The sequence below is a fragment of the Vigna angularis genome, chromosome 3 (assembly GCF_016808095.1).
Source record: "Vigna angularis cultivar LongXiaoDou No.4 chromosome 3, ASM1680809v1, whole genome shotgun sequence".
Taxonomy (NCBI): Eukaryota; Viridiplantae; Streptophyta; class Magnoliopsida; order Fabales; family Fabaceae; genus Vigna; species Vigna angularis.
Genome location: NC_068972.1, coordinates 37,111,903 through 37,122,795, shown reverse-complemented (window position 1 = coordinate 37,122,795; position 10,893 = coordinate 37,111,903).

The following is a 10,893-nucleotide window of genomic DNA, read 5'->3' as shown; positions in this document are numbered from 1 at the left end:
TAAGTCCTTGATTTTCAAAAGAATAAATTGATTTTTATTCTTTTCTTTTGTTTGGGTATTTTTGTGCATGTAAGTGTTTTTCTCTTGCATATGAAATTTGAGTCCTTTATGAAACTCTTTGTTGATTAGTGGTTATAACGATGTGTCCTAATCATATTTGTGTTGTTAGTAAGAGCAGATAGAGTTTCTTCTGGTGGTATAGCTGTTTTAGGAACCTTAAAATAGTTTGAGTCAGGTGACAAGTAAGGAAAACTAGTTATTTTAATTTTAACCGATAGACAAGTTTTAATTATTAATTGTAAACTTGTATAGTTGAATTGTGAAATTTCATTGTCTAATGTAGTTTGACTTGTTGAGTTGAGATTGGAGAATTGAATTGTCTTTAGAGATTATATGATTTAAACTCTATGATGTTGAATGGTTTGTATTGGAAGTAAACTGTGTAGTTTAAATTGTGTATTATCTAAAAATTGGTTGTTTTGACATCTATGGTTATTGTTAGATTGGACTCCAGAGGCTTATGAGGTATAAATCTATTGAATTCATGTTTTACAAAATTATGCAAACTCACTAAACGAGTATATTCTCGCTGAGCGAAACCAAAGTCAAATGATTCATTGACATGGTTTTCGCAAGGCAAAAATATGGTCATTAGGCAAGCTATAGTTCAAGAGCCACTAACTTAGTATTCATTAGGTGAGAAAACTCCCACCGAGCAAGACTAAAATCATAGACTCACTGACTTGAGAATGGTTGAGACCATGGTTGAGCGAGACCATTCTCGCTAGACGAATTTCGTGATCTTTTAAGTTTGTGCCATTTAGTGATGATCTCGCTAGGCTAGTTATCTGGTTGTTGTTATTACTTTTAAATATTACTCGTTGAGCAACTAGATACTCTCATTGAGTCAGATTAACAAAGTTTAATACAAAATTTCGTGTGTATGTTTTTCTAGTTTATGATGTTTTAAGGTTGTTTGTGTGAATGTTAATGTGATAATTATTTTGTAATGATCATTTGAGTATGTTTGTAACTTATCCAAGAAGGAATTGGTTTGGTGTGGTTTAGTGTGATGTGTTTTGATGTATGAAAGTTCAGAAAGATTAACCTCGTGAAATAGGGTGACAATTCATATGTTTATGACTCTCCGAAGTATAAATACTACTACGAGTGCACATCTACAGTGAAGTTTTTGTTAGGAATCCAAGTGTGAGTCTAAGTCTCAAATTGGATAAAAATGAGAAAGTAGAGCACTATATAAATATGAAAAACCCATTAATTTGTTGCCTTAAGGTTTTGGGAAGAGAGTGATGTTAATCTTTTATGTGGTTAGACTCATATCTCATTAGTGTTTGTGTCTTCCCGGTGAACCTCCTCCTCTATAGACCCAACAGTGGTATCAGAGTCGATGATTTGTCTTGGTGACCAGCTCAGACGAGTATAATGATCCCTATACCGAAAGGGAGATTGTTAGGAATCCAAGTGTGCGTCTAAGTCTCACATTGGATAGAAATGAGAAAGTAGATCATTGTATAAAGATGAAAGACTCATTAACCCAACCTTTAAGGTTTTTGGTAGAGAGTGATGTTAATCCCTTATGTGATTGGGCTCAAATCTCATTGGTGTTTGTGTCTCTCCGGTGAACCTTCTCCTTGTTAGACCTAACAGTTTTATGTCAAAGCATGTATACGAATAATTGAATCTAGAATCATCTACATAAATGGTTATGAGTTATGATTTGCTATGAATAATGAACTAATATGTTTTATGTTTAAAGTATATTATAAAACTTTCTTTTCAACACTAACTTACACGGTCTTTTTTTTCTTTCTATAATGTTTATATCTTGCAATGATCACCTATCGATGTGAGCAAAGGATGAGTTGGGCTCGAGAGAAGTCGAAAATGTTGCTAAATAACCTTTGGGATTGTAGCTAGATATTTCATTTGTTGATTATCTTTTGAAAAACTTGTTTACTTTTTTTAAGATTTGTAGATATATTACGTTGGTATAATTATTATTATAGATAACTATATTAATATTTTGTATGTTTATTATGTATTATCAAAATTTTAGTATTTTATTTTGTTCATGATGTTATAGTTTAGAAATAAAATTTTATTTTGTTACGATTTAGTTTTTAAATTAACAAAAAAAAAATGTATGATCACAAAGAAATGATAACGATAGGCAAATAATATATATATATGTGTGTGTTTTTTTTATGTGTCAAATAATTATTGATACAAGGAGACCAAATACATTATAATTAAAAATAAATATTGATACAGGAGACCAAATATATTATAATTAAAAATAATATATGTATTGTTTGAATGTATATACACCTTTATAATCATGGTAAACTTTTTCTTTTTAGAAATAATTCAAAATAAAATTTTAAAACATAAATAAAAGAAGTAAAATTTAAAATTAAATTTATAATTTATAACAAATACATTCCACGAACGTAAGTTAATGTAATAATTTAAGGATTTAAAAATATGATAAGAGAATTGTACTCACCCTAGTGTACATACTTTTACTAAAATATCTATTTTATTAAATAATTAACCTGCGAAACTTAAATATAAAAATGATTATCCTTACCATGTTGTTGAGTTATAAGTTATGTTTAAATGAATGAGATTGTGTTTAATTATTTTTAATCGATGTTTGGATATTTTGAATGCTTTTTATTGTCTTATGATTTTATACGCAATTAAGTAAAACTAACTTAGCAACCAAGTTATTTGGTGTATAATTAGGTACACCGTGTGCTCACACATTGTAGTATAATTTGTGTAGCTTGTGCTTGATCCCACCACTTTAAATGTAATATTGTTTAATGCATCTTCAATGAAAATATGAAAATGAATTTTACTCAATGTAAAATAGCAGTTATGATATTATTAAATTAGTTAGGTCTAATACTAGACTCTCTTTTTTAATGGAGAGTTTGCAAATTGCAATGCGAAAATTTTTGTTTGTCTGGTATGCATATGTTCTTTTTTTTTCATCGCATCTTTAATCTTTAAATTGTACATATATCTGTATCTATTTCATTGTTTTAAATTTGAATTTTCTATTTTCTTCACAAAATTTTAAATGTTCTTTTTTATTTTGTTCTTTCGGGAATTGAGATGATTTCAAAAGATAGACTTCTTATTTATTTATTTTTATCTAATTTTCTCTTATTTGTATGCTACAATTTGAGATGTTTTGTTTTCAAACACATTCATCACTCATACCATTCAAAAATATAAGATAATAAATGTGTAACAAATGAACAATAAATACCTTGGGTTCTTCACATATTTATAAGGTTTTGATGGTATTTTATTTTTATGGGTTTAGGTTGATTGTACCGTTCCTTTTAGCATCGTTAGGTTGACAATTAGGTACATAGTTGATTATATATTAATCTTATAACTAGACAAAATTAATCTAATTATACTTAATTATAAATTATTTATATTATATTATATTATATTAGAAAAACTAAACTATTTTTAATAAAAACTGAGTTGTATCATTTTATAGTTTAATTTAAAAAACTGAATTTACAATTCAGTTAATTGCTTCAATTGTGTTTTATTTTTCTTTTTTGTTGAATCGTGTTTTATATATCTCAATTCTTTCTCAATATCACTAGAGACAAAGATCAAAAGTTTCAATCACCGTCAAGGCCCTATCGTCTCTTCCTCTTACACATCAATTATCTCTTTATCTACCTTCTTCCAATTTGGGTTTTCAATTTTAACCATTATAATTCATTTTTGCTTCCTCTTTTTTTGCAAATTCGATGAATCTGGTCTTTTGTGAATGTACTAGGTTAGGTTATGTGATTTACTTGAAAGTTTCTTTATTAATTTGAAATGAGTTATTAGGATGAACTTGGGGATTAGGGGAATCAATAGTTATAGTTTTTCACTTATGATAAGATCTTGTCCAGGAGAGAGTACTATCTTTTTTGAATTCGAATCTTCAAGGGACACAACAAAAATAAATCAGAGAAGAATGTGAAATAAGACAAAGATGGAGATGCCACAATCTAGCAGATTGATAAGTGAAGTGGAGATGCCAAGATCTTAATCTTTGATAAGAATTAGAGTTCTAATCCAAGAACCAAGATAATCCTCTCTCAAAATGTAAATGCATATATTATAACTCAAAAGTGTTTACATATGTATTTGGTGCCCTTATATATAGGTACAAATGTTTAAGAAACCTAAGAAACCTTAAAAGAAGCCCAAAAACATTGAGTCCAATAATAACTTGAAAAATTAAAAACAGAAATAAATTATTTGCAATTATTATAACTTAAAAGTATCAACATTTGTATTTGGTGCCCCTATGTATAGGTACAAATGTTTAAGGAGTCTAAGAAACCCTAAAAGAAAGTCCAAAGACATCGGGTCCAAAAATAACTTAAAAACTTAAAAACATAAACAAATTGTTTGCAATTAAAGTAAAATTACAAACAAATTGTTTTCACTTGACTTATCAATCTGCTAGATTGTGGCGTCATCATCTTTGTCTTATTTCGCATTCTTCTCTGATTTATTTTTGTCGTGCCCTTTAGGATTAAAATTCAAAAAAGATTATACTCTTTCCTGAATAAGATTGTATCAGCTTAAATCATGGAAGATAGTAAAGAGTGAACCATGATGGATGAGTGCTTTTAGCTTAAATCATGGAAGATGATCTTGGGATGAGAAGAAGGCATGTGAAATTTATAAGCAATGAATTCAAGTAGGGTGGTCTCTTTTTTATGCATACCACATTGTAAGTGTAATTTATTGTGGTAGTGATGGTTAACTGTCAAGAAAGTCAAACAATCCTATTCCAAAATCTTCAAACCAAAGTTTACACAACAAAATAAAAGAGAAAGTGACCAATCACAACATGTGTATGTGCCATGTTACTTTAAAAACCTCTTGTCTCATCCAGATTTTAAGACCAAATAAGGGTGGCCCATTTGTATTCACTTTACCTTCACTCCTTAATATCATTATCATCATCCTTAAGATTCATACAAGACTTCCCCAAAAATCAATTCTTCATCACTAATTTGCAGTGTAAGATTATCAACTTTCAAGATATAACATGTGTTGATGTTTAAGTTAAAACTATGTGTTGCTTAATGTATTTTTGGAATGCAAGATAAAAACAGAATAACATAATATATCAAAATAACCCAACACCAAACTAAAGAACATGAGGTAACTTTTAGGCTTTAACAAATTAGATATTACCTACTTTATTGAAATGTTTGTTAACAATATAGTATTACCTTCTTTATTTTCCAAAATGCAACTCATTCCATTACATGTCTCTTATCAATGGGTACTTTAATCCTTAGTTGGATTAAAAACTGATTAATCCTTTGTTGTTATCAAATGAATTTTACATTCCCAAAAAATGTAGAAACTATCACACTAGTTACTTTTGGAATTGATCATTTACCTCTTATATTAATACATCATCAACTAAAAATAGTAAAGGTTACTTAGATGTGTGGGGACATTATACAAAATAAAAGCCTTATTCTCAGAAAAAGATTAAATGTAACTACTGTGATGATTTGATTAAATTTTTGGTTGAAACAAATGGGATGAGGAATCATTTAACAAGATGTAAAGAAAATCCTAGTATAGAAACATTCAAAAGGAAAAAACTCTCATCATCAACTACAAAAGGGGATAGTGTTGGCCCTTCACGAACAATTATTTATACATTTGACTAAAATGAATCTCGAATGAAGTTGGTGAAAATATTTGTGAAGTTCGAGCTTCCTTTTCAATTTGTGGAAAATGAGGATTTTCATGACTTTGAAAATGGTCCTTGCAACCACGATTTGAAGTATCATCCCGCACTACATTGAGGTGTAAAATGTGGGAACTCTATAAAGAGGAAAAAACAAAGTAAATTTTTTTTCTATCAATGCAGTGTGAGAAGGTTTGCTTAACTACACACACATGAACTTGAATCGAAAACCTAATCTGCATGAGTTTAACAACTCACTTTATTGATAATGATTGAAAACATCAAAAGAAAATTTTGAATTTTTCTCAAATAACGAGACATTCAAGGGAGCTCATTGCTAAACATGTTGATGCTTGTTTAAATAATTGGGAGTTGAAGCAAATCTTTAGTATTAATGTGGATAATTCTACAACAAATGATGTTGGGTCCAATACCTCAAAAGAAGAATGTTATCATGAAACTATCTTATCTTAAAGGCATAATATGTCCATATGTGTTGTTGTGCTTATATATTAAATTTGATTTTGAAAGATGGCTTAAAAGAAAAGATTCAATTTCAAAAATTTAGAGTGCAGTTAAATATATGAAATCTTTTCTAGCTAGATTTACAAAATTCAAGGCATATGTTGAACAAAAGGAAATTTCTTATAAATGTATTGTTTGTCTTGATGTTGAAATCATGTGGAGTTCAACTTACTTAATGTTAGAGGCAAACTTAAAGTACAAAGATGCCTTTGTCTTACTATATACGTAAGATAATAAATTTGGTATTGAAATGACCAAAAGTAATGATGGTGTGTCATTAGAAGAGGACTGAGAATATGTGAGGTATGTTTTACCATTTTTAAAGATGTTTTATGACTTTACCAATATTTATGATTCTTTTTGTGTCACTAGTCATATGTATATGAATTATGTCTTTAAAACTAGTAAAAAGATTCGACAATATTCTAAGAGTAATGATGTAAGCATAAGATTGATGGTAATGAGGATGAATGGTAAGTATGACAAATACTGGGAAAATTCTAATGGAATTAACATCTAATTATTGATTATTATAGTGTGCGACTGATGAGTGCATATTTATGCCCACATTTATGCTTTAAAATTTAAATTTTTGATGGGATAATTATGTTTAAATGGTTGATTTTAAATGAATTTGTGATGATTGGAATTGTTGGGTTTGGGAAATAAAGAGACATAAAAAGTGAGTTTTAGCGCATAAATTATTCTTGGATGTTCTAATGTTTATTTGTGCAGCTGAGAATATAAGTTTTATTGGTCCAAATGGCAATTCAAGGCCCAAAATCAGATTTTATTTTGAAAATAATATACAAATGGGCCGAACTGACAGACTTTACCCTTGCACCCCCTAAAACCCCTACATACACTCCTATTTCTGAAACAGGCCCAATACTAAGCCAAACAGTAACCCTATTCTAACTACACCTCCTAAATTTTCCTACCCATACCCCTCCTAAGCCAAACTTCACCAGATCATGCCACGTGGCAGTCCACCACTAACAGATTGAACCACTCAGATGATGCCACATCACTGATCCTTGCACTCACTAGTGAACCACTCAGAACACGCCACGTCAGCCTTGTCTTCTCTAATAGAGAAACCCTAATCCAGCCTAACCCTAGCCGCCACTGTCGTGCCGCCGCCGCAAGCCCAACGCCATTGTCGTGCCGCCGTCACCACCACGCCGCGACCTCCGTTCATCTTCTCCCTTCTTGGAACCAAATCGCGCCACCATCTCCATGCCGCCGTGAAGCCGCCACACACTCCTCCTCCTTCATCGCGAAGTTCCCCACCATCGCACAACCATCTTCATCTTCTCATCCACGCTTCAACGCACACCGCTGCCACGCCGCAACATCCACCTTCATCGCGCCATTAACGGCGACGCCACCACAGCGCCTCTCCACCCAAAGCCGCCAGCACCAAAGCGCGACATCCATGGCCGCCGCGACACCACGCTTCTCGCGATCCCTTTTATCGCGCCTCTGCAAAGTCGCGTCTCAACCACCTGCACTCAGAAAAATCACACAGCAAAACCTAGAACAAGAAATCGCCACTGGAACCACCGTGGCAGCTCCACAATCTCGAGCCTCTCCTCTTTTCCTCACGGCACGTAGACGGCAAAAGAGGGAAGCCCTTTCCCCAAATCTGAAACCCTAATTGGGGAAGGAAGAGGGCAGCCACGCGGCGAGCTCCCATTGGGTGCGTCCTCCTCTGGTCAAAGCTGGTCAACATTTTGATTATTAATTTAAGTTGTTCTCTCTCTATGTCTTTCATCTCTCTATCTTGTTAAAAGCAAAGATTTTTGCATCATAATGTGTTTGAATCTACATGCATATTGATTATATGAGTTTTAGGGTTTCTAGGTTTAAATTGAGAATCTACTTTGATTTAATTTAGGAACTTTCATATGATTAAATGGTTTTTACTATCAATTGAGAATGTACTTTGATTGATTAGTAATAATTTCAACTATAATCAATTGAGAATTTACTTTGATTGATTAGCTTTTAATTTGGTTAGGAGATTTAAGAATAGACATGATTAAACACAATAGAATTTGATTGAGAATGTACTTTGGTTGAATTTATTGTGAATAATCTAGAAATGTTTTGCATTTGATTGAGAATTTACTTTGGTTAAATGCATGATCGCCGTCGAATTAATTAAGAATGTACTTTAATTAATTTGAAACTTAAACAATAATTAATTGAACAATTATCCGTGAATAACCGATGATGAATTTATCTTGGAAAAACAGTGGAATTAGCCTATTTCATCGTAACTGTTTTTAAGTTTCTTATTTGCTCTTTAAACATTCTCCAAACATTACTTTTATCCATAAGCATTGCATAGCATTTGTAAGAGTCAGATATTCAAAAGCAATTCCGTGTTCGTTGGGAGATGACTTAGGGTTACTTTAGCCCTATCTACCTTCTTGAATACTACTTGGCAATACTGAAGTTGCCTTGAAAAGTAGTATTAATTTGATAGCTTCAACGACAGCTTATCAACGACCCTAAAAGTAAGTTGGATTTTTTTAATTTCTTCATTGACTATATATTTGAATCTAGTATGACTAGTGAATCGAAATATAAAATTATTTTCATTTTTAAAAATATTTAATCAAAACTATCAAGGTGTTGAGGAGGGTTCTCAAAGTAATCAACAAGAATCTCAACTAGATGATGAAGATGATGATCCTTATGACATAAGTTTCAACCTAAGAGCTACAGAACATAAATTTGATTATATATAAGAGTTTGATAAATATTTGAGAGAGGATCTTGAGCTTCATACAAAGTCAGTTGAACTTGATATTTTACATTAGTGAAAAGTCAACTTAACTAAAATTTCTATCCTTGCGAACATGACTCGAGATGTGTTAACCATTCCCATATTTATCGTAGCATCATAATGTGAATTCAATATAGGAGGAAGAGTGATTAGTCCTTATCATAACTGCCAAACGCCTAAAATAGTGGAAGTACTTGTTTACACATAATATTGGTTAAAAGGAACACCTTTCTCAATACGTTTTGGTGAGGATCCTAAAGAGCTTGATAAATTTGAGCAATGTGAATTTATATGAAAAATTTATATATCTATTAGTTTATATTTTGTTTTAAAAAATAATGTTTTTTTTTTTTGTAGAGATAACCTTTCAAGATGAAGTGAGACCTTAAAGTGCTATAAATTTGGATGATTGAAGATACATTAATAAGTTATATTTTATAATGCAACTTATATTTGAATATGTATTGACTTTTAGTATTTTGTTGTTTATGGGAGAACTTATGTTCTTGAGTAGAGATAAATCTTTCCTATCTACTTAGTTTTATGTCTTTTTTTTTGTTTGTTTATGAGGAACCTATATTATAAATGAAGTGGGTAAATACTACCTTTTTCAGGTTCTTAATTGAAATGCAATTTTTAGTTGAAAATTCAGTTAAACAATTTAAAAACAATTCACAAACAGTTTCGTTAAATAATATTGTAGTTTGGTTCAAAATCGGTGTAGTTTGGTTCAAAACTAATGCAATTTGGTTCAAAAACAGTGCAATTCGGTTCGAAAATAGTGTATAGAAACAAGTTAAAGTACATGACAGTTCAATTCAATTCATATTACAGTTTATTGGAATTCAGTGCAATGCAGTTTGATACAACAAACAATTGTTCACTTCAATTCGTCTGAACAGTTTTTTTGGTTCATTGCAAGTTTTAACAATTCAATGCAGTTCAATTAATTTTGTCTACCCTTAATTATTCCAACATAATGTCTTTTTGTTAATAAACATCATCTTAGATGCAAATAACACATTGGCCCCTTATACTAAAAGGTATTAGTGTGTTGAAAGACTTTGAGAGAAGCTTTTCATGTCTTTGATTTAGCCTTTTGGTGTCATTTGTACATTGGCTTCCCAAGTTCAACCGTAATTCAAATGTCAAAAGGTTGAGAAAGATAAAGGGTCAACATGCTTTGAAAGAAAAGTGTTATATATTTGGCTGAGATCACCTAAGTGTCCTTCGTACATTGACGAGTGGTTAGAATGACAAAGAGTAAAGAATGACGAAGGATAGAAATGCTTTGAAATAAAATTCCCATATCATTGGCCGAGATGACCATAATGCATTGATCTCTCAAGTTTAAGGAGTGATTGAAATGACAAAAAGTTGTGTCATTCAAGATATATGTGTTATTTTTAATAATTACAATGATTGCCTTAAAAAAGTGAAAATAATTTAGTTCGTGACCTATAGGTCAAAGAGATCAAGTAATTGTAGATCATTGTGACAATTAATATGTTTACCCTTTTTTCCTATAAATATGTAGATCATTATTGACTAGGTGTAAAGAATATACTTTTATATCACCTCACTTAATGTTGTCCTATTTTTGCTATGGTAATGGAAATGACTTAACAAAGGACCTTATGGTGAAGCAAGTGAAAACCTATATGTTTCGAGTATGATTGGATGGAACCTAACATGAGAAAATATTTCTTAAAATATAGATTATCATCAATGATTTACTTTTTCGATAGTAGAATGATCATGTTGGACACTACAAAAATTGGGATCATCTCAATTTATTAGT